Raw genomic sequence first — 25,662 nt, forward strand, 5'->3', positions numbered from 1 at the left:
AATATAGGTAATAATAATGTAGTATCTTTGTGTAGTGACAAAGGTGGTCAAGAGGTACAAGCTTCCAGTTATAAGATAAATAAATACTAGCGATGTAATGTACAATCAATATAATTAACACTGTTGTATGGTTTCTATGAAAGTTATTAACAGAGTAAATCCTAAGAGTTCTCATTGTGAGGAAAAATTGTTTTCTTTGTTTTAAATTTTGTACCTGTATAAGGAGACAGATGTTCACTAAATTTCTTATGGCAATCTTTTTATGATGTATATCATATATAAGTCAAATCATTATGCTGTACACCTTAAACTTATACAGTGCTGTATGTCAATTATATCTCAATAAAACTGGAAGAAAAAAATAAAACACAGATAAATATACTCTCAAACTTCCCCGTGGTCTTGATAAAAGAACCTAATTAATATATAAAATTCCAATTATTCCTAACATAAACATCTCAATAGATTAATTATATTTATTGGCTTTTCATAATCTTGTCATGAGTGGCTTTTTTTATTCTAATAAACTGCATCAGTTTTGCCCACATGAAGAACAGGTCCGTTTCTGGTGGGTCTTGTTCACCTGTTGGAGTTGGGTAACTCCAAAGCCCATCTTCCTCTAGCTCCCTCACTGCACCTGAGGAAGCTGAGAAAGCCAAGGTCTACACAGTGTCATCGTTAATCAGTATACGCTATCTACAGAGCATCATCCTACCTTTTTTCATCTTCTTTGCCTTTTTATTGCTATTCTTTGTAGTTGTACAAAGAAAACTTTGCGATCACCAAGTCATTTTAGTCAGATGAAGAAGTGCATGAAATTCTTTGATTAAATCTCATCACTGAACATACTACTGTTTATTAATTAGATCGCTAACAATTATATTGTTTCAGATTCTGGCTGTTTGGAATAAATGTTCATTATCACAGCCAGTATATTACTAGAGGTGTGTTAAGCATAGTTTAATTTTATAATTATATATAAAATATCAGTACTGACCATTATAAACTGTTCAGGGGATAAGTTAATGTCTTCTAGAGTAATTCATTATGATTTAAAATTAAATCATAATGCATCCTTGGAATGTAACAACAATGCTAACTTTAAAAAAGGAGGAATTATATCATTGGGAGCAATATTAATATGGATCTCAAATATTTAAAAAATCATGTAAACACTATATGGTAATTTCACCTTTGACGTACATGTTTCCAGTGAATTTACACTGTATTTTTACCCCTCAAAATTCCTTTATTACCTTAATCAAGACTTATGCACCATGGTGTTTTCTCCAGTGGTGGGCTCAATAAATAGTTTCTGATTTAAATCGTCTCTAATTTCCTAAACTTTTTAATATTTACTTAAAAGATATTTCTTAAAAATTTCCAAAGAATAGCTCCCTTTAAGAATCACTCCTATCAGTCAGCAGAAAGAATGACATCCTACATTTTATATTTTTACAGAACTGAGGAATGCCTTATGGTCCTAACGTATTTTTCACCAAGGAACTCTATAGGAAGACAGGTAGGTAATATAACTAAATATTTTTGAATATCCGTTCTTCCACCAGCGTGTGCATTTGTGCATGTGCGTGTATTCCACATGTGTTTAGTTTATAAAGCTTATGTGTTAAGTTTATTTTAAATATCCTCTCATAAGGTCCTTTTATAAATATGGAAGTTTTCTAGCATGGGTAGTTGATTTATACTGAGGGATTTGTGGCTTATTAATGTTAATTTTCTTCTAATAGAAAGAAAAATTTGAATCTGGTTGGGAGCCTGGTGTCAAAACATGAAAGAAGTTTGAGAATCAAGATGTCAAAGAGGCATCTCTTTGACAATTTTGTCTAGAGTTAATCTGCTAATAAGTAATATCAAAAAAAAAAAAAAGGAAAAAGGGTTCCCTTTTCTCCACACTGTTTCCAGCATTTATTGTTTGTAAATTTTTTGATGATGGCCATTCTGACTGGTGTGAGGTGATACCTCATTGTAGTTTTGATTTGCATTTCTCTAATGATTAGTGATACTGAGCATCCTTTCATGTGTTTATTGGCAATCTGTATATCTTCTTTGGAGAAATATCTATTTAGGTTTTCTGCCCATTTTTGGATTGGGTTGCTTGTTTTTTTGATATTTTTTGATTACAAGCAGCATGAGCTGCTTGTAAATTTTGGAGATTAATGGGAATGTAAACTGATACAGCCACTATGGAGAACCGTATGGAGGTTCCTTAAACAACTAAAATAGAACTACCATACAACCCAGTAATCCCACTACTGGGAATATACCCTGAGAAAACCATAATTCATAAAGAGTCATGTACCACAATGTTCATTGCAGCACTATTTACAATAGCCAGGACATGGAAGCAACCTAAGTGTCCATCAACAGAGGAAAAGAAGATGTGGCACATATATACAATGGAATATTACTCAGCCATGAAAAGAAGTGAAATTGAGTTATTTGTAGTGAGGTGGATGGACCTAGAGTCTGTCATACAGAGTGAAGTAAGTCAGAAAGACAAAAATAAATACCATATGCTAACACATATATATGGAATCTAAAAAAAAGGTTCTGAAGAACCTAGGGGCATGACAGGAATAAAGATGCAGATGTAGAGAATGGACGTGAGGACACCAGGAGGGGGAAGGGTTAGCTGGGACGAACTGAGAGAGTGGCATGGACATATATACACTAACAAATGTAAAACAGATAGCTAGTGGGAAGCAGCCACATAGCCCAGAGACATCAGCTGGGTGCTTTGTGACCACCTAGAGGGGTGGGATAGGGAGGGTGGGAGGGAGATGCAAGAGGGAGGAGATATGGGGATATATGTATATTTATAGCTGATTCATTTTGTTATAAAGCAGAAACTAACACACCATTGTAAAGCAATTATACTCCAATAAAGATGTTAAAAAGAAAAAAAGGAAAAACTTTGTTAGTTCAGCTGAAGTACAGCAACAAATGTTAACCAATCAAACAACAAAAATACATTGAGTAATTCCTATGTGACAAATGCTATAGAAAAAATGAGCTCTTTTTACGATGTATCTATACATTCTTTTTTTTCACTGTGTAAATATTCCCTGAAATAATTATTTTATTATTTCATATGAATATAAATAAAACATATACACATGTGCAGACACAGGCACATTTAAAAATTTTAGATAGAAACAGATGTATTATTATAAATTAATAGATAAGGGGAAATTTGCCAGTAAACATCCACTGTAAAACATCATCATCCAAATGCAAGACACAGATACTACAATGGTTCTCTTTATCTCAAACAGAGAAGAGTCAAATAGCCCCACACTGGATTCCTTAATTTTTTTAAGGATTCAGAAATGAAGATATATAGCAGAAGCAAAAAGAAATGGGATGGGCAGTCTGGAGAACATCAGTGTTCCCAAGGATTAAAACAGTTACTGTAATGGAAAACTTTCTTTGAAATCTAAGGAACATTAAAAAATATATTTCAGGTATCATTATACCAAAAGCATCCATTAGCTCCTCTCAGACATGACGCCCTATGTTTCCCTCTTTTTTTTCTTTCTCTTTTGCTTTGTTGACTTACAGTGGTCCAGCCAAGAATGCAAAGAATCACCCTGCTATCAATGCAGATGGTTTTATGCAAACATGTATCTCAATGTGAGCATATGCGTCTTAAAATTAACCAGAATATACAAAATTATCTAGAAAGAAATGTAGCATTAATCCTCTTAGCACAGAGTTAATCCTAGATAACTATAAAAATTACTCTGACAGAGATCAACATTTTATTGGCCTTGGGAGATTTTATTCCAAATGAAGTAATTATTATTTTATGTTCTATTCTCCAAGAAAATTTATAAGGAAATAAAAATGAAACATGTGACTCAAGACATTTTATGGAGAAATTATCTAAAATAGTTTAATATATGTAAAAAGTATAAAGTCCATATTTGGGTAATTATGGCATATCAGAACTAAGGAAATCTCTCAAAATCATCTTCTTCAAGCCTTTTTTTTAAAGAGGAGAAATGCAATGCATTGAACATTAAAATTGACTAGTTTCTTTTATGAATATTAGTAATATATTTTTCTGCCAAAATAATTAAAGCTTTTTAAAATAATAAAGATAAAGGACTATAATAGTAAGGTAGAAAGTAGTAATTCCAACCCTAAACCACAAAATAAATTTAATTTTCTTTTTTTTAACTGAAGTACAGTTGATTTACAATGTTGTGTTATTTTCAGGTGTACAGCAAAGTGATTCAGTTTTAGACACACATACACACACACACACATATATCTATTCTTTTGAGTCTTTTCCATTATAGGTTACTACAAGACATTGAATATAGTTCCCTGTGCTATACAGTAGGTCCTTGTTGTTTATCTATTTTAGATACAGTAGTGTGTATGCACAGACTTTTTTTTTTTTTTTTTTTGTGGTACGCGGGCCTCTCACTGTTGTGGCCTCTCCCGTTGCAGAGCACAGGCTCCGGACGCGCAGGCTCAGCGGCCATGGCTCAAGGGCCCAGCTGCTCTGAGGCATGTGGGATCTTCCCGGACCGGGGCACGAACCCATGTCCCCTGCATCGCCAGGCGGACTCTCAACCACTGCGCCACCAGGGAAGCCCTGCACAGACTTTTAAATCCCTTAAGCCAAGTGAGGAGGAGTTAAGGTTGTATACTTCCCTAAGCTGTCTGCATCCTTCCCCTATACACACTTTAGTACTGGGATGCATTTACAAATGTCTTAGAGAAACTGAAGAAAATGTAAAATACAGTTGGGGGTAACGTCTGTTTACAAGGAGCTAAAGGGTACAGTTCAAATTCTTGATTCCACACATTTTTGTACGAAGCAGTTTTGTCCAGAGAATTCACTGATTCTTGGAACATTAATATTTTTACAAAAAAAAAAAAAAAGCAAGCAGGCTTTTTTGGTTCAACTCTTTTTTTATAATTTTTGATGTGGATCATTGCTATTTTAAATAAACTATCACCATTTCTTAAAAAAATACTACTACAGCTTAATAATAACAAAACATAAATGACCACCACACCAAAGCTTGACCATACTGCCAGATAAAAATTCTGGCCATGAATACTCTAACCTAATAATGAGAAATTTTATTAACTTCTCTATTGCAGTTCACTGTTTTGATTTTATACTATTCATATGGAGACTGAAACTATAGTTGAAATTAGTTTAGATGTACTGAACAAAAAATTATTGAAAAGCTATGAAAGAAAGATTTCTTAAAATTATGTATCAGACATATTACAGTACAGTGCTTTTTCAAACCACAAAGATTAAGATTTGGTGCAATGCCTTTTCATTTATTTCTGTATATTTCATCAATGTTTTCACATGACTGAGTTCAAGTCTTTTGTTTAATAAACAAATAAAATGGGAAGTAAGATGTGGGACAAAAGCTCCCCAGCAGTAATAATTATCCTTATAAATTACTGATACGCAAGGATATTTGTTGAATACTTGATTATGGTAACAAAGGTTTTCGAATACTTAATTTAGAAAGGAATTAGCCAGACGATAGAACAGTAGCTATAGCACAACAGAAAATGTGACTTATAAATACAAAGATAAATAATAGAACTCTTATGACCCAAACTGAGCACAGCCCAAAAAATGCCCCTAGGCCAGTACAGATTGTGACTCTGCTAATCCACCCATATTTTTCTGAGAAGCCACTTTATCTTTTAAGAGCAAAGTCTAAATTCTTAACTAAAATGTTTGTGTAACATCATGTACTTTTTGAAATTAAAGGTTGTCATTATTTGTTCATCAGTACAGGATCTACAGATTTGATCTTTACAATGAATAAGATGATGTCTATAGATTTCAATACTAAATGCACATAGTCTATAAATCTACTGAGGTAACAGAATTTAGAAGTTTCATTTTTCCGTGATTTAATATTCTTGAATTGAAGTTTAAAGCCTTGAAATATTATCAAGGCTTGAGGAATCTCTGTGGCCGCAGCAGTTAACACAAGGTCTTAGCAGGTATTTTGACAAAACAAAGAAAATGTAAGATCTATTTTATGACTATTAATCAAGACCTATACTTGGTAGTCATAATTCATCATGGTTTCAAAAAATCAGAGTTGCTTTGCTAACATTCCCCAAATCTACCATTAAAATACACCTTCATAGAAAATATCTTGCCGTTAGCACTAACCGTTTCTTACGTACTTCAAGAAAGAACTAGTACCATGGCAACTAAGCAGGACTGACAGAAAAGAAACTATAAATCTTTGTCACTTTCAGAAACGAGCCCAGAATTCAATCAGAATGGACTGTATTCTTCTTCTCTTGGCTGAGGTAACACAGTAGTTTTGTTAATAGTACCCCAACTTATTTCACCTCCCTCAGGTTCTGATAAAACATGCTTAAAATTTCATGATTCAAATACCACTATTTTTAATACAGAGAATCAAGGGACCCTATGACATTCGACATGCAATAAATACTACTATAGAACAAATCAATAATAAACAAAGAAGCACAAGAAAATGCCCCAGCTTGTGAAAACTCTGTTCAGAATGTTCAATTAGAGCACAGTGAGAAGACATTTATTTTACATTTTCCCTCACGTTCTAAAATAGTTTGTTACATTAGTCTAAAATAGTTTAATTGATTGTTATGAAGTGCACATATTCTTTGGTGAGCAATTAATCATTTTAAAGTAAAAACGTAACTTTGTGCAATTGGGCAATAGTGATTTAATGAGAGTTGGACAGTAAGTTATATTAATTTAACCAGCAACAAAATCTTGTGGGGGAAAAGGATTTATCTTTGGAGGAAATACACTACATTTGGATAAATAGATGAAGTATAATAGCACTCAAGTGAAATAAATTTATGCTTTAGATACTAAAAAAGCTGGTAATTCCTTAGTGCTAAAGCTTTGAGATATGCAGGTCTTTTCATGTTAATAAAATCTGTAATGGTGCTGATGATGTTAACATACTCTTTACTGTTTAGGGTGAGAAAAATTATAAAAGTAACACAATAAGGACATTTCTCAGTTTTTGTTTCTTTTGCTATTTGAAGTGTTCTCACTGTTCCTTCTTGCTCGACAAATGGTTTTCACATGTTCTCCCTCAGAAAATTATCAAGGGCTTCCCTGGTGGTGCAGTGGTTGAGAGTCCACCTGCCGATGCTGGGGACGCGGGTTCGTGCCCCGGTCCCGGAAGATCCCACATGCCACGGAGCGGCTGGGCCCGTGAGCCATGGCCGCTGAGCCTGCGCGTCCGGAGCCTGTGCTCCGCAACGGGAGAGGCCCGCGTACCGAAAAAAAAAAAAAAAAATTATCAACACTTAAGGGCAATGGTATCACTTTGGTTCTATGAATTTGGCAACTAATAATAATCTATAAAACCACTGTGTTCAACGAATGATGTACATAAATTATCTCAGTATCCCAAAAGTGCTATTTACCATAACACTCAGTTAGACTTGTTTGTTACATGTCCTTAACTTTTAGAACCTCATGTGGTAGGGAGGCAAAACAAAGCCTCCCATAGAAAAGACTCGAATTAACTGTTTTTACTGTCATTCACTAAAAGTGATAGGATATTCATATTCTTTTCCTTATTTAAAAGTTATTCATATAAGAGAGTTGTACCTACATTCTGAATATTTCAGAGGGATTTTGCACAAGTTGTCCTAACCTTCTTATTGTACACTGAAACTTAGCCTTGCAAAATATTTTGTCTGCTGGCACTATTGTAAAAGTATTTTTACAATATTGTAAAAGTAAGGATTTTTACTATTGTAAAAATAAATTCAAGCATGAGCTCTGTAAACAGAGCTAATTGTCAGTATTGATAATATATCCATTAATCTCTTCTATCACAAAATAAACCCTACTTCTATAATATTCACAATTTTTTATTCTGCAAATGTTTTCCTGACAAATTCCCTAAAATGTCTATTCACATTTCTATCACAAGGTCAAGAATACTTTACTACTCTCATTTGTTCACATAGGTGTATCTCCTCCTGGACAATAAGGCCCAAAAGTACAAGATCATATTTTATTCATTTTTATGTTCACATCAACTAGCACAAAGGCTTGGCATCTAATAGAAGGTCAATAAATGTCTGCTTCACTAAACTGTAACAGAATAAACCAATGACTAAGGTTCCAGATGATGAGAAATTAGAGTTTATTAGGTCAAAGAGAAAATGACTGAAAATATTTTTTCCTAAATAAAACTAGTTAATAATAAAGGTTAACATACATCAAGCTCTTAGCATGTCTCATGCCCTATTATAAACAGTATATATGTTTCTGGTTTGTCTTGGTTTTTTGTTCATTTATTTCTTGTTCAGTCTGGAATTATACCCATTTTACATATAGAAAAGCTGAGCCACGAAAACCTTAAGGAACTTGCTCAAATACTGTCACCAAACTAAAATGTGTGGGATCCAGGCTTCAGTCCAATTAGTTTCAATCTAGTGCCTGCTCTTAGCTGTATAGCTCTGCCTCTGATGATGGGAGAAGGAAAAGCTGCTTTCATTCATCTATCAGATCCTTGCCCTGCATTTGCTTTGCTCCAGGCACTGCACAAAGTACCTAAGGTACAAAGGTGAATAAGGCTGAGGCTCCCTTTTACCCCTTGTCTCTGTCTTTCTCAGAAATATATAAAAGTCTCTAAAGCTTTAAAAAAACACATACATACACTCAAAAACATACAAAGAGGTGTCTTTTTCATTTCACTGCCAAAATTCTCACCTTAGCAAATAAATGTTGGCTCTATTACCTCACAGCCACTTCAACCTCTAATTACTTCCAGTCCAGGTCTGTCTCCTTCACTCACTGAAAAGTCTCTCAAAAAATTCCCTAATGGCTAATTGTCAAATCCAGTAGCCTCTTCATAGTTTTCAATCTACTTAATTCATCTGTAGCACTGATGATCCTTATACCAATCAGATTCCTTGGCTCCTAAAATTCAATCATATGCAAAGGATAAAAGGAAATAACACCAAATAATAATGAAACCGTAGGTATAATTGAGCTCAACACCTCACTTTACAAATGGGAAATCTATGGCCTAAAGAAGATAAGTTAGTTCTCTCAAGATCATATCTTGAGTTAGACACAGAGCCATGGTTAAAATTTAGGGCTATCTTTCCAAAGTTCATCAATACTTTCTTCAGTGTAGATCTTTTTTTCTACTTCTACCAAATCTACATCTCAGGCTTTCATCTCTTTGGTGGGCAGCCTCAAGATGGACCTCAATGATTCCTGCCTGCTGGTGTCTACCTTCACATGTAATCCATCCCCCTTGAGGCTGGAATGGACTTACTGACTCCCTTCAAACAAACAGAATAGGGCAGAAGGATGTCACTTCCAATATTAGATAATAAATATATTGTGGCTTCTATTGTAGGTACTCTCTATTTTGTATGGTTCACTCTGGAGGAACCCAGCTGCTATATCATGATGTAGCCAGTAGTGAGGCCCATGTTGAGTAAGGTTGGAAGTGGATTCTCCTCCAGTTGAATCTACAGATGAGACTGCAGCCTAGGCCAACATCTTGACTGCAACCTCCCAAATCAGACAGAGCCAGAGGCACTCAACTAAGTAACACTTAGACTCATAATCCCCCAAAATTATGAGAAAATGCTTTTTTAAGATAATTTGAGCAATTTTTATCATGCAACAAAGATAATACATCTTATCCTGAAACTACTTGTAATAGTTAAAATATCTCTTCAACCCAAAGCATTTTGTATTGTTCTACTCCATTATCCCTCCAACACCATTACATTGACCATGTTTTTTTGTTAATCAATGTCCCTTAAGCAATGTCATAAACGTAGTAACATACCAGGAATATGTTAAAAATACTGAATCTAGTACCCAAAGTCAACCACAATCTTCCACTTTGTGTTAACTGGTTTACTGTTTCTTAGATATATATAGTGGTTTCCTTCTGCTATTTGTGGTTGGGACAAGTTTGCAGCCTTAGAATAGGTATTGAAATATTACTTAAAAAGTTCAGACTTAGCAAAAATTCTGTTCAATAACATCTATATTGACCACTTCTGCAATTCTAAAAGATCACTGTTATCTAAATGCTTTTGTCAATCAGATAAGAACCTCTCTGTCTTATTGGTTCTATTGTTATTTTCAGTTGTTACTTAAGTGTTTTAAGACAATATTTTTCAAACTCAGGTATGCCTACTCTGGGAATATGTAAAGACTCTCTAAAAGGTATGGGATACAGATAATTTTAATGTAATCAATTTCCAGATCCTAAAATTCAACCTATTCTCTTTTTAAAATGAATCTGCCTCAGAAGGTACTTACGATCAAGATTTTCCTCCCCATTCAAAATCATAGTTTTTCCAATTATATGAAAAAAGACTTTCCTCTCAGCTGTCTAGAATCTTACTATGATGTACCATCTAAAAGTGTGACAAAGTGATTAGAATGGAAAAGCAGAATTTAAATTAGCTTTATATAATCAGTGTATATAGTCAATAATGACAAATAAAGAACCCACCTGGTAGAAAGCACACCCATTTCTTTAGGGTATTTTTTTCTTTAAACAAGACACAGTGAAACAAATTCTTACTGGGGGCACAACAGTGATAAGAATATCATGTCTTCTTTTTCTTCCTAGGCACATACAGTTAGGGCTCTTGGAGTTGTATCTGACTTTTCAAAACAATTCATATATGTAACTATATCCTAAATTAATTTCCATATTATATATTCTCTTGGCACTTGCATTCCGTGCAATATTCTCATGTGGTAAACTACAATTTGCCTTGAAATTGGATAATGTTTAAAAATTATGAATCTTCATATGGCCAAATCTATCTCTTTTTCTATGCAAATTCAATCTCAAAAGAGTAACTAAAAATATTTTACATGGGATAAAATGTTATTAGGATGATCTAAAAACAAGTTTTAATATAAAACAAGTTTTTAAATGTCCAAGAGCATAGCTTTCAAATGAAGAGACAAACTTGAATCACACACACACATACGCACACGCGCGCACACACACACACACACACACGCACAAAGGTAAAACTGCAACTCTATCCATTGCTTCTAAAGAGAAATTTACGGGGCTGTGTGAGAGCTTTTAAACAGAGGTCTTTACTTAGGAAAGCCTTCTCCATCTGAACACCTACGATGTACTCAGCTTCTTCAAAATACTTGGCAAAGGTTCATTTATTTCTCAGGATAATTCTTTAAGTTACACGCTATTATTTCCATCACTTTTACCGATGAGGAAACTGAGGTACAAAACAATTAAGAATTTCCCAAGAAGCCATCTCTGTTCACAAAGTCACACAGTGGCCAAAAAGGGATTCAAACCAAGCAGGCTGACTACAGAGCCTAAACTCAGAACCACAAGGCAGTGTATTGCCTTTCCTTCTAAGATCTGAGGGCTGACTGGGAGTCAATTAGAAATAATGGTAGCTGGACCTCCCATTAAGAACAGAGAAAAATTCCATGCTCCCTGGAGTTAGGACAGGATTAGATGACAAAGCCCAGCCAAACTGAGCACACAGTCCAGAACTCTTGAGTCTGGCTCCAGGGACACAAAGAAGTACGAAGAGTTTAATTATAACATTTTTATACTTTAGTAATCTATTTTACTTTTATCTTTCATTTTACCTATTACTTGAGAAATGAGAAGCTGTCAGTACGACAAGGTGATTGGGTTGATAGTCAATGACTAAAGTACAGAAGTTAGGTGTCCTTCTTTCTGTGGTCGAGTCTGCAGCGTAGGCTCTGCTAAATGACATTCCCTCTCTTGACGCCAGCCACTGTAACAGAGCTGGCGTCCATTAAGTTATTAAGTCCATTAAACAAGAAACAAGGACTTCTCACAGTTGTTAATCATTATCCTAGTCCTACTTGCAGCCTGTATTGCTAGAGTCTCAGATCGCTCTCTCCACTATTTCCAACATGCGGCTACATAAGACACTATTATTCTGGACAAAAAGAAAGAATTTTTAACTCAGTTGAGGCTAAGGTTTTGATCAAGTAAAATCTTCTCTAAACTCTAATCATCCTGTATATTACAGAATATTTGGGACACTCTGAAAAAGTCTTTTAGAGAAAAATGGTTCCTTTCAGGGTCATTTGACAAAGGCAGACCTTTTTGACAAAAGAGATCTCTCTCTAGCCCTCTAGCATTAGTATCCCAGCTGCACCTTATAATGATTCACCAAAGCCACGAAGTCAGGAAAACAGTTGCTGAAGCCGAGCTACCTGGTATTTATATGCCAGGCAGTAAAACACATACACGGTTTCACAAAGTTACCTGACTGATATTGCTTAAAAGATGGTGGCCACTATATGGGCAGGGGCTCAGGAGAAGGGACGGAAGAAATTATGCCTGTGGTAATAACTGTTTTTCAACAATGGGGTTTTTACTCTGTTTTATTCCCTTTTATGCATAATTCCTTTGCAGCACCTGTTGCAATATATGCTGCCATGATTTAGAGAGCTGTTAGCTTAAAGTGATTTTTGTAACTATAAAGACTACAGGGGAAAACCTGTTACAGCCTGGCTATTTATTGCTTCCCTAGCACAAAAGGAAAGGAAAGGGCTTCCCTGGTGGCGCAGTGGTTGAGAGTCCGCCTGCCGATGCAGGGGACACGGGTTCGTGCTCTGGTCCGGGAGGATCCCGCGTGCCGCGGAGCAGCTGGGCCCGTGAGCCATGGCCGCTGAGCCTGCAACGTCCGGAGCCTGTGCTCCGCAACGGGAGAGGCCACAACAGTGAGAGGCCCGTGTACCGCAAAAAGAAAAAAAAGGAAAGCAATATGTGTATGACTGTGTCAGAACATAAGTTCATGTATGTTAAATTACTTAATCCTAAATTATTGTACATGGCATAGAACTATTACATGTGGACTTTTACAAAGCAATATTTTGTGAGGATGGCAACAGACATTTAAAGAAACAAAGACAAATAATCTGATATCATTAGAACTTTGCATCGATAGTCAATGCTGCCGTTTTAAAGTTTCCTTAAGGTTTTTCGTTGGCTTGTTTCCACAGTTCTGGCTTATTCATATAAAAGAGGCATTTTGACCAGCTAAATTATTCCAAAGTTTAAAACGTGGGCATTTGTCTCACCCTAGTTTACTGACTAATGCTTGATAAACGACATCTAAGTTAGCTACTTCTTTCTCTAATTCATCCCCTTCCCCCCAGCACACAAAGAGAAATTCATTCTCTTCTCTGGACACCTGTGTTCTTCTCCATGTCCCCTTCTATCTATATTACCTGAGATATAATGGTATACTTGCCTTACCCAAGGCCTAATCTATCCTTCCCCTGACAGAGGCCAAAGGTGTGACAAAACACATTTAGGTAGCAAGAACATAATTTTCTACAATAATTACAATATTTTCCCTGGTGTACATATCAATTCAGTGATTAAAAAGACAGAAAAATACAGACATGCCGCCATAGTCATGCACAGAGAAGAGAATATATGTGGTTATTCATAACTATTTTCAATGTTCCAGAAATCAAACATAGATGAAAGGAAAGGAGAGAGAGAGGGAGGGAGGGAGGGAGAGAGAAAGAGAAAGGTGGAGAATAATGAAAAATAATCAAAGATTTTTTTTTAATGAAAAAGGGAAATTGTTGAAGGAAAGCAAGAACTGCAAAATTACAAATGATATAATGAGGTGTCAAATAATTAGGAGATGATTTAGCTACATTCACACAAACTGTGACAAGGAAACTAGAGATCACTTTTACTCCTGAGTGTTTCAACTTGAAATGAGGTGCCTTTCACTGCCACACTTCTTAAAGAAATAATTGTTCTCCAACTACATCTACCTCAATCTTCATCTATTTCACATATACATATGTCCACACTTGAAATGCAATCAAACTTCTCATTAATGTGTCCATTCACTCATCCATTATTTTTAGAGTAGCAGACACTGAATTTCTTTAACTAAATGTATGTCAAGCATTGAAATTCCTTAGCTAAATGTATGGTCTACAACACCATAAAAATAATTTCAAGACTAGAGCAGAGATGTCAAAGGTAACAGGAATACTCTCAAGTGCTTTAAGCAACTACCAAACTTTCACACTGATATGCGAGAGAGACTGGGAACAAAACATACCTAAAGACAAAATGCATGTCTCCATTAACACTGTAATGTCCATACCACTATTATGGACATTAAAATTTTATTGTAATTATTTGCTTTTATAACTGTTGCTTCTCCTTGACTTTGAACACATCCAGGCTGTGTCTTACTCATTTCTGCATCCCCAGGACCTAAACCAAAGCTTGGCACAGCAAGTGATAATCACATGGTTAATGAATAAACCAGTCCATAGACATAGTTTTTAAAAATAATTACTTTTTAAAATATGTACCACGCATCTTATGCATTGTGCTAAGTGCCTTAAATGCATTTATTTGGTCCTTATAATAGTTTTATAATTTAGGTATCATCATCCATATTTTATTAATGTGGCCAGTCAGGTGCTTTTCTAAACTCAACAAAGCTGACATTCAAGCTGGGTTCTGTTTGATTTTAAACTTACTTCCTTAATTTTTATATAATAAATTTTCCAAAACGATTATTGGTTTAATTGAACTCTCATTGGTTTAACAAACACAGGAAAACATCCTTTATTCAACAAATATTTATTCAGTGTCTACTTTGTAACCAGACATTCTAAGTCTGGGGATAGAGCAGGGAACAAAGCCAGCAGACTCTGATTTTATGGAACATATAATCCCTTGAGGATATTTAATTCTCTAAATAGTACTGGATCCACTGTTTGGCAATTTAATGGCATGAAGAAGGTAATGTAAAACACACTCATCCATAAGCTGATTTTTGTATCCTCCCTGCTTTACCAGACTAAACCAACTGTAACTTCAATAGAATTATCCAGTGGACATTTTGCTCTTGGCACCCATACGAAATGCTAACGATACGAAATGTTTAGGGATTTTTAAAATCATCTTTCATATAAGAAAATAATATGGTGAACTGAAATGTATTTTACAGTCATTTTTAGAGATGACAAATTTCTCCAAGGCTTTGTTTTCTGATACTGGCTAATGTATGAGATAATCTAGAAATAAGATCGAAAGGGATCAGTTAGTGGAAATTGTTTTAAATGTAATTATCAACTGTTAAATCCTTTCAGTTTTCACATTAAAAATGAGTTGGCTTATTTGTATTGAATTATGATTATATAACAAAAATACGTATCCCACATAAAATTTATGTATATTACTTTACCATTCAAGAACCAGCCCCCAAGTCCAAAACAAACCACAGTTTTATATTCCACAATCATGTTGGACTAACTTACCAATAGAAAAAATAAATTTTGGCAAAATCATTTGTCAGTTAGAAATACATAATTCATATTCAAGTAATTATTGGATTTTTTGAACATTCAATTTTAAAATTATAAGAAATATAAGTAGAAAGCATAATATTTGTTTTTCTTTCAATAAAATACAATATAAATTCATCTCGATTATTTATAGAATAGACAACCATATGTCTTTGCAATTGTATCCCGATTATATTTAAACATAATATTATGTATTGTGTTAGAGCTGATTAATCTGCTTGTTTAGGACAAAAATGTAGCTATTTGTAGGTTGTATTTATACTACTTAAAAACTTCTTACAATTATTTCCTAAAATCCTTCCTATCTTCCTCTGGACAAGCTTTTCTAACTTTAAATCAGAAAAAATATTTACTATAAAATGAAATATATTTGCAGTCTTGCAGCTAATTGTATTTTTATATTTGCATATATATACCTATAAATAAATACATTTGCAGATACATTTATTATTGATATTTTATTGATATACAAAATACTCTAAATGTAGCATGTCTACATGGGTCTTCTAAAATAATCACATATTTTAACATTTACTTAAATGTATGTTCCCAAAACACGCACTGACATCAGGATCCCAGTGCTGAGGATCAGTTGATGACAACAATTTATAAAGAACAATTCTAAAGGCCTTTTGTTTCAGTCGGAGATTCAGAAGATACAGATATCAGAGGAACAATCATATTGTTATGCAGACTAATATGCTTATAGTACTATTTGAGGCATTCACCAATTATATATACCATAAACACAAACTGGTTGCCTGCATTAGAGAAGGTTGTAAAGAATGTATTTATATGCTCCAACCTTTGTAGGTTTTCTAGGGAAACATATAACTAATAAATACACTATCTAAAATTTAAAGCAATTTTAAATCAAGTTGTCAAGAAAGGATACCTTCCATATCAATTACAAGTAATGCATATTCCTAGTTCTAATATTAAAATGTGTATTGCATAGTGTAAATTCTTTAGGAATTATAATATTAGTTATATGTTATTTTAAAAGAATAGACATATATATTTAAATGTTTGGATTTCAGAACTTCAGTTAAAACATTTTCTAAAAGTCTAAATTAAATGCAAAAGGCACTATAGCAATTGCTGGACTAAATGGATATTTTTAAATACCATATAAACAGTGCAAACCAAAAGTTAAATTTAAGAAATTAAAGAAATGAAAATATGAAAACACCTTGGCAGAGAATGTGAACCTGACTTAGCATGTCCCAGCTAACAAATTTGCATTTTTATATTCCCAGGACAGGCATTAATTACTCTTTATTTAAGTTTCACCCTCTTGCTATATATATGTCCATGTACCCCAATATGCCAAACTTAAGAATGACTTGTTTTGAAAATATAAATTTGTTCCAATGCAATTGGTGTGGTTGGGAAACTATGTGAACATAATGCAACTTGTGTATTTGCTTATGTGAGACTTTGTAGGCAAGAAAACTTTAAGCCATGGGTCTGCAAACCCATGCAAAACCAGCAGGTAGCCTGTTTTTGTATAATAAAGCTTTATTGGAAGACAGCCATGCCCATCCTTTTATGTATTGTCTGACTGCTTTCAGGCTTCAAATGTCAAGTAATTGTAACAGACCATCTCTAGCCCCTTAGGAAAATGCTGTACTCAACTGAATCCAGATGCAGAGTGACACACAAAATGCACAGACACACATTCAAAGGTCCACTGGTGACTTCAGTTTGTCCACTCTGGCATTGAAACTTTCCATCCAATTTCAGATAACCTTCATATCCACTCCTTCCTCACAATAACTCACAATCTCACACACACTTCTACAATAAACTTGAAATATTTTTCAAGGTAAAGCAACATATGCATCGTATTTATTATGTTCATTTGTTTCTTTTTAATGTGTCTGCTAAACAAGGACTGCCAGATTAAAGTAAAAAATGCAGGATGCTAGGTGAAATTTGAATTTCAAATGAACAGCATATGCTTGTATATGCTGTATATCTGTATGTCTGTAGAATTGCAAGTCATTATGCATACCCTACCCGCCCCTTTAACCATACCTAGGAACAAGGAAAATTTAAATGGCCCGTGTCTGCTCCTTTTGTGATTTCCTTTCTACATTCACTTTACTTTTAAACTATTCCACCTTTGGAAGAATATTAGCTCTGTAACTGAGGCTTATGTTTTTCTACTAAACACTCTGGAGGTGGGAACAAGCAAACATCTGAGAAGGGGGCCACTGAAGCCGTTCTGATTAGGCCCAAATGTGACTAAGTCTTAATCTTGTTGGTGTGCCCAAATGTGACTAAGTCTTAATCTTGTTGGTGTAGGAGTTGTGCTACTTGGCTTTGACCCTCTATCTTCTGTCAAGTAGCAGGTACTGTACAACCATTATACTCATTGAACAATGGCTGTGTATCCTGGGTAACACCGTAACACCTGGCTAGGCTGATTGGCCCACTGTACTCGGCCAAGGTGAAAACAGAACTCAACAGAACTTTCTATCTCTTTTTCTCTTTTTTTATTTCTCTCAAATACTCAGATCTATTACTTCCTTCTGTTAAATGACATTTAAGACATAGTTTACCAAGGGACAATGGCACTATCAAGTCATCATATTCTTTGCTAATTATGTTTCAGTACATAACAAATTTTTCTACTGATTCAGTGAACTGGACCAAACCAAGCCCAAAGCATCCAGGACAGCCTCCCAGTCTCCTCTATTTTGAAACTATTTTCCCCACACTGTTTCCTTTTCCCTTCAGAGGCACCCTTTTCTCAAATTCTCTCTCCTTCTTACTTGCCTTACTTAGAAAACAATGTGATAAGCTCCCTTACCTAAAGTTCTGCTAGGGCTCAAGTTATCCTTCCCAAGAACACCTGCATTTCAATAAAAGCCAAGAACTGATCTTACTGGAGATTTAATTCATTAGCAAAGTAAGAGGTTAGTTGATCCAAGGACTTTCTGGAACGCTTGAAATAACAATATATAGACAACAATTTACTATGCCTGTTATTAAGTTCAGCTCAAATTAGAAATACTTGTTGAAATCATATTTCTTCCTATCTCTATTTATGCATTTAATGGAGATAACCAGATTCCTAAAAAGGCTATAAAAATGAAAGGTCAAGTATAAATTTTACAACAAGATGCTCCTTAATTACATATATAAATATTATATTTTATTATACCTCATGCAGTTAATAATACATGCCTTAGGCATTTATGATGTTTTTGTCTGTTTGATTTTTTTAATTACTGTTTTTTATTATTAGGAAAAATAATTCATCCTCTCTGAACAGATGAGTAACAGAAAATAAAGGATGCACTTTTGAGCTGACTCACACCAGCTATGAGGCATGGAACTGGAACTAGCTGTAATCCTGAGGTAAATCAATTTGTTACCATACAGTGTTTATATAAATCCATTCAATATGGTGTCTACTAAGATCCGTACTGGTGACTTAGAAAGATGAAACAATTCAGTTTCTAATGACTTTTTAAATTATTACTGGTTTTTAAGATAAGTGCCTAAAAAGTTAGTGTCAATGAATGAGAATGGGTTTAAAACTTAAGATTAAATAGTTGTCCTTAATATCTAATGAGACAAATTTATAAAGATAATTCACATACAGTAGAACATGAGCTAAATAAGATAAACTAAAATATATTTTTGACTGTGATATAAAGTTCATCCTTAAAAAATCACCATCAGTTATGTCATTAAATATTAACATGTTTTTGAACAAACACCTTATTGGTGATATTTTAAATGTACCAAATCCTTTAAAAGAAAATGTGACAAATAGGAATTAGAAAAATAAATGGAACTGAAATTCTAAGATACTAGTGTCATGCTAATCACACTGCAGTTTTGCTATTTTGAAAAATAAAATATCTCAAGAACATCTAGGGATAACAGGTTTCCAAAAAGGAAATAAATAAATGCTTCATAATTTAAAATGTATTTCTATATAATTTTAAATTAATTTTGGTCAGTAATGTTAGATGACCTGAATAATTTGTGTTGGATAATTTGATGTGGTAAATTCAATTACTTGGCAAGAAAGCATTATATTTTCTTATTTATAAGTTAGAATAAATTGGTATTCAAGATCAAAATTTAGGAATTTACCTATTTCTATTCCTATTATTTTTACAAATTCATTTCTTCTAAGACAAATCACTATTTGAGAGCTAACAAGAGTATTATTAGATCATACTCATATCTTAAGTACATTTATAAATCATGTATCTAGTACCTATTTAGTACATAAAGAACCATTACTGGAGGTGATATTTCTAGTCTTAAAATAATATTATCCTTCTGACCAAACAATTATTAATGAAGATTTTATTTATTACGTTTTTAGAAATCTCCTTGAAAATTAGTAAGGTAATTAATTAACTCAGATTTATTAGTAAGTTAATCAATTTATTAGTAAGTTAATCAATTAACTCAGATTTAAAAAATAAAGAAAATTTGAATTTTTATAGGTGAACTAAAGATATTTAACAGTTGTTTCATCATACTTTTATGAACTAAAACACTACTATTCATATCTATGGACATATCCAATTAGTTATTTTCACTTCCCATGAAACAAATACAAATCAAATAGCAGTGGTCCAAAAGCATAATGCAAAGTACCCCACCTATTATGACAAAAAGAAGAATACTATCACATGCAATCTATTTTTATATAGTTACTATCTACAGACACGTTAACTCATTGACAAAGCATCTTGACAAATTTATGGCAAAAAGCATTTCATGAAATCTGAAGACTTCCAGAAAGACTGAATTCTATATTTGCAAGAGGCCTTAAAAATCAATGGTTGTTTATATACTTTTGGAGATTAGGAACTCCAAGCAAAATCTGCATTCATACACACACACACACACACACACACACACACACACACACACACACACACACACACACACATGAATTTATACAGAAACTCAAGGTCTTCAGGAATAACTAAGAAACTCCAACCTTGTCCAATCTAATCATTTTATAAGTCAGTAAAATAAGAGATGTTAAATGACTTTCCTAAAATTCACTCATATAGTAGCAGACCTTAAAAGCCAACTCATGAATCTTAATTGCCAGTGTAGGTCTCATTCTAAAATATACTGAATCTGACCAGTCACAAAGAACAAGAAACACGTCAGAAGGAATTAAAAATGTAAATTAAAGCTCCATTAATTTGATTAAATTCCCATTATTCAACTGTCTGTAATTTGCATTTTAACAGAGGTTTTCAAACTAAGCTACTTCAGGAACATGACTATTACATGATTTAAGCTGAGATCTCTGCTATCAAAACTGTATTCACAGAAAAGAATAAGCCAATGGACAGAATTTTCTGTATTTTAAATTTTTCTTGATTTTTTCTTAATATATGACATGGTAAGTGATTTAATGAAAATCATATTTTTATTACTTTATATTTAATAATCAATTTCCCATCATCTTCCAAATTAAGCAATATGACTACCAGGTGCCAACCCCTAAGTATTTGACGATAACTACATACAACCTAGTGAAATAACTTGCTTAATGACTAAATACCAATTTTATATCTGGAAAAATTATTATTAACTTGGGCAGTTATATATTTTCAAACCATGGTTTAATAAAGGGAGACTAGTTTCTTGGAAACAATGTAAACAGTCACTGAATCACATTCTGAGAAGTATTTAAGAGCAAGGAGAGTACCTCATGATGTATTAATTTAAGTAAAAGACACAAACTGTACATACATCTGGTCCATAAAGACTCTATATCAGAAAAAACATCATAGGTACATTTTTTCAGAAGACTAAAAAGAAATATATCAAAATATGAATAAATGATATTAACTGGTAGAAAAACATCTAAAAGTAATTTAGAAGAGAAACTGAGTTATATAACTCCCTACATTTTACCATGTAATGAAATTTGTATGACTAAATGTTAACCAATAAATGGGAGGTCATTTCCCATCTTCTCCTTCTGACAACCGCTTATGCATATTTTGAGACTTACCTCAATACACCACATTTCAAAACTCTCATTTACCTCTTCTGGACTCAAAAGTAAACCAACATAGTTTTATCTGAGTCACATATCATTTTGTTTGTTCTTACTTGTTCCCAAAACTCTAGGGACTGTGTTTTTCTTTACATTTGATCAGCCTAAGTAACAAAGCAAAGACAAGCAGTAGGTATGGAATAAAGTCTGCTTAAATAACTCATTGAATTCCTTTAGGAATGTTTTGTAACATTCCGTTCAAATATCTGCTTTGTTTTATTATTAAATACACATGAAACTAAGAGACAATTTGGCAGAGATCAAATGAATAAAACAGATACAACTCCGTACCTGTGTGAAAATTATTTTTTTCTGTGTGTGTGTAACAAATAACTAAACACATATCTCTATGTTGTTATTGATCAAAGGTCCTTTACATACATCTAATGATGAAGTAACAGGTTTATTCAATTTCAAATATCTCAATGATGTAAAAGAGTGTGTTTCTTTAAGTAGAGTAGGGCTATTATCTGGAAATATTTCTTCTTAATTCAGAATCAAGAACAGAATGTAGTAGAGTAGGATAGACTAGAATAGAGAATAGCTGAGTTAGTTACAGACTATTACTATATTACTATTATTATATTACTATAGTAAAATAGTAATAGTTACAGAAAAACAATGTTTTCTGTCTATTTTGTTCACACCTACAATTTCTAGGCCAGGCACAAAGCTGATGCTCAGTAAATTTGTTAAATAAACGAATTTATTATTTAGAATACTTTAGCCTCACCATCCAGCCTCAAATATAGACAGCTAAGCTTTGACCATATTTTTACCTTTTCTAGTTATAAATATTCTCAACTGTAATCCCTGTCATAGGAAAACATTTTCAACTTTGAAAACATTCCAAAGTTATGATTAATTCTTCTTTTTCATTTTTAATAATAATGCTTTGATGTTTTTCTCTGCCTTGTCCACTCTTCCAGCCTTCATACGATATTCTTTCTGCTTCAATTGTCATCATTAGTCAGAAAATAACCTCTTTGAAGTGTTTCAAATCTAAAACATGTCTTTTCCCACCCCACCACCACTGTTAGAGTGATTACATTTAGGTACATAAAAGGAAAACCAACTAAATTTCAGCCCAAGATCATGAAGTCGTTTTTTAAGAGTTTTGTTTTGTTTTGCTTTAACAAACAGGTAAAATATATTACTAGCCACATTATTAAATTTCTCATCTTTAATCTATAATACCATTGTCACGGAGGAAGGATTTCCAGTGTGAAAGGCATTCAGGCCTTCCTAGTAAAGTAAGCTCTAAACAAAAGAAATTCCAAAGATAAAGACTTCTCTCACAGATTAAGGGGGAAAAAAAAATCTTCCATTCTGTCAAATCACATATTTCTATGTTTAGTTTGTGATTAAAAACAAAATATTTGTATATGAGTCTACAGGGACAAAAAAACTAAAGACCATAGCTGTGTATACATATATACATCTGTCCATGTACATGTATATATATATATATGCACACAAACAAAAAGCTAACACTTGTTCAGCCAAATTCATTCTGACTATATGCAAATACTGTATTCTAAATCTCAGAAGAGGCTCACTGTTGTAATGTATGATTTATTCATATTAACTATCCATGGTTATAAATCAAGCTCTTCATACTCCAGTACAATGTAATAATATATTTTATTTTTCACCGAAATAATTCTATTTGCATACATTCTCACTGTTTACTTTTAAATATAAGTCTTTGTTTTGAAGTAAATTTAAAATGCAAAATATTTGTGTCATATTATAATTTATCTGAGTACTATGCCAAAAGAAAGGTAGGAATGAAAAACAACTCAAACAGAAAAAAAAAGAAAAGAAAAACAAAATCAATGAGCAAAACCACTTATTTTTCCTAAATAAACCCTTTTCTTTTCTCAGTGAAATCTGTATTCAGAAAGCAGAAGTACTAATTTTCTTAATTTTTCTTTTGTTTTTTTCTTTTTGGCTGCACAACAGGAACAAACAGGGATTGAACTTGTGCCCCCTGCAGTGGAAGCACAGGGTCCTAACCACTGGACTGCCAGGGAATTCCCTTAGCTTCTTTTCTAAGGCCACTAAGTTAAGGTGAAACTTAGTTATAGGAGCTGTTCAACTGAAACCTCATGGGGAGTCAGAGCTACAGGAAGAATTGTAATTCAAGAAGAGGCAACCAAGATAGCTGAAGCTTTCCTTTCTAATAGGCACTGTGCTAAGCACTTTACATATGTTAATCAACTTAATATGTACCACAACCTTACAAAGTAAGGACTCTTAGTACCCCTAATCTGTATGTAAATAAGGTAAGGAACAGAGACTATAAGTGACTTGCCTGAGGCCACTCACCAAGTAGGTGGCAGGGCCAGTATTTGAAACCTGACTGGCCCACATCCATTCTCTTCACCACTACACTTTACTCCTCCATTATAAGTATGTCTGACAAAATATATATTAGTTTAAACTTTACGTGGTCCTGCATATTCAGCTCCTTTTCAAGAATATCTTATTTTAATTGCTCTTCACAATAAATTGATATGTCTAGAGGACCTTCAAGGTGGCGGAGGAGTAAGACGTGGCGATCACCTTCCTCCCCACAAATACATCAAAAATATATCCACATGTGAAACAGTTCCTACAGAACACCGAATAAACGCTGGCAGAAGACCTCAGACTTCTTAAACGGCAAAAAAACTCCCTACGTACCTGGGTAGGGCAAAAGAAAAAAAAGAAAACACAAAGACAAAAGAATAGGGATGGGACCTGCACCAGTGGGAGGGAGCTGTGAAGGAGGAAAAGTTTCCACACTGTAGGAAGCCCCTTCACTGGCAGAGACAAGGGGTGGGTGGAGGGGGAAGCTTCGGAACCACAGAGGAGAGCACAAAAAAAGGGGTGCAGAGGGCAAAGCGGAGGATCACAGAGGATCGGTGCCGACCAGCACTCACCAGCCTGAGAGGCTGGTCTGCTCACCCACTGGGACGGGTCGGGGCTGGGAGCTGAGGCTCGGGCTTGAGATGTCATATCCCAGGGAGAGGACAGGGGTTGGCTACATGAACACAACCTGAAAGGGCTAGTACACCACAGCTAGCCGGGAGGGAGTCCAGGAAAAATTCTGGACCTGCCTAAGAGGCAAGAGACCATTGTTTCAGGGTGCGCGAGGAGAGGAGATTCAGAGCACTGCCTAAATGAGCTTCAGAGACGGGCACGAGCCGCAGCTATCAGTGTGGACAACACAGATGGGCATGAAATGCTAAGGCTGCTGCTGCAGCCCAAAAGAAGCCTGTGTGTAAACACAGGTCACTATCCACACCTCCCCTCCCAGGAGCCTGTGCAGCCCGTCACCGCCAGGGTCCAGTGATCCAGGGACAAATTCCCCGGGCGAACACATGGCACACCTCAGGCTGTTGCAATGTCACGCCGGCCTCTGCCACCAAAGGCTTGCCCTGCATTCTGTACCCTGCCCTCCCCTCAGCCTGAGTGAGCCAGAGCCCCTAATGAGCTGCTCCTTTAACCCCATCCTGTCTGGGCAAAGAACAGATGCCAGAAGGCAACCTACATACAGAGGTGGAGCCATGTCAATCCAAAGCTGAACCGCAGGAGCTGTGTGAACAAAGAAGAAAAAGGGAAATTTCTCCATGCAACCTCAGGAGCAGCAGTCTAAATATCGAAAATCAACTTGATGTACCCTGCATCTGTGGAACACCTGAATAGACAAAAAGTCATCCCAAAATTGAGGCAGTGGACATTCGGAGCAAGTGTACTTGGGGTTTCCTGTATGCAACTAACTAGTTTCTGATTTATATGTTTATCTTACTTTAGTTTTTAGTGCTTCTTATCATTGGTGGATTTGTTTATTAGCAGGTTTGCTCTCTTCTTTTTTTTTAATTTTTGATTTTTTACATAAATAATATATTTTTTAAATTTTTTATTTTAATTATTTTATTTTATTTTATTTATTTATTTTCTTTCCTTCTTTTTTTTTTTTTTCCCTTTGCTTCTGAGCCATGTGGCTGACAGGGTCTTGGTGCTCATCCGGGGGTCAGGTCTGAGCCTCGGAGGTGGGAGAGCTGAGTTCAGGACATTGGACCACCAGAGACCTCCTGGCCCCATGTAATATCAGTCAGCGAGAGCTCTCCCAGAGAATGCTAATACCCAGCTCCACTGAACGACCAGCAAGCTCCAGTGCTGTACATCCCATGCCAAACAACTACCAAGA

Source organism: Grampus griseus, assembly GCF_964374135.1.
Source record: "Grampus griseus genome assembly, chromosome: 4".
Taxonomy (NCBI): Eukaryota; Metazoa; Chordata; class Mammalia; order Artiodactyla; family Delphinidae; genus Grampus; species Grampus griseus.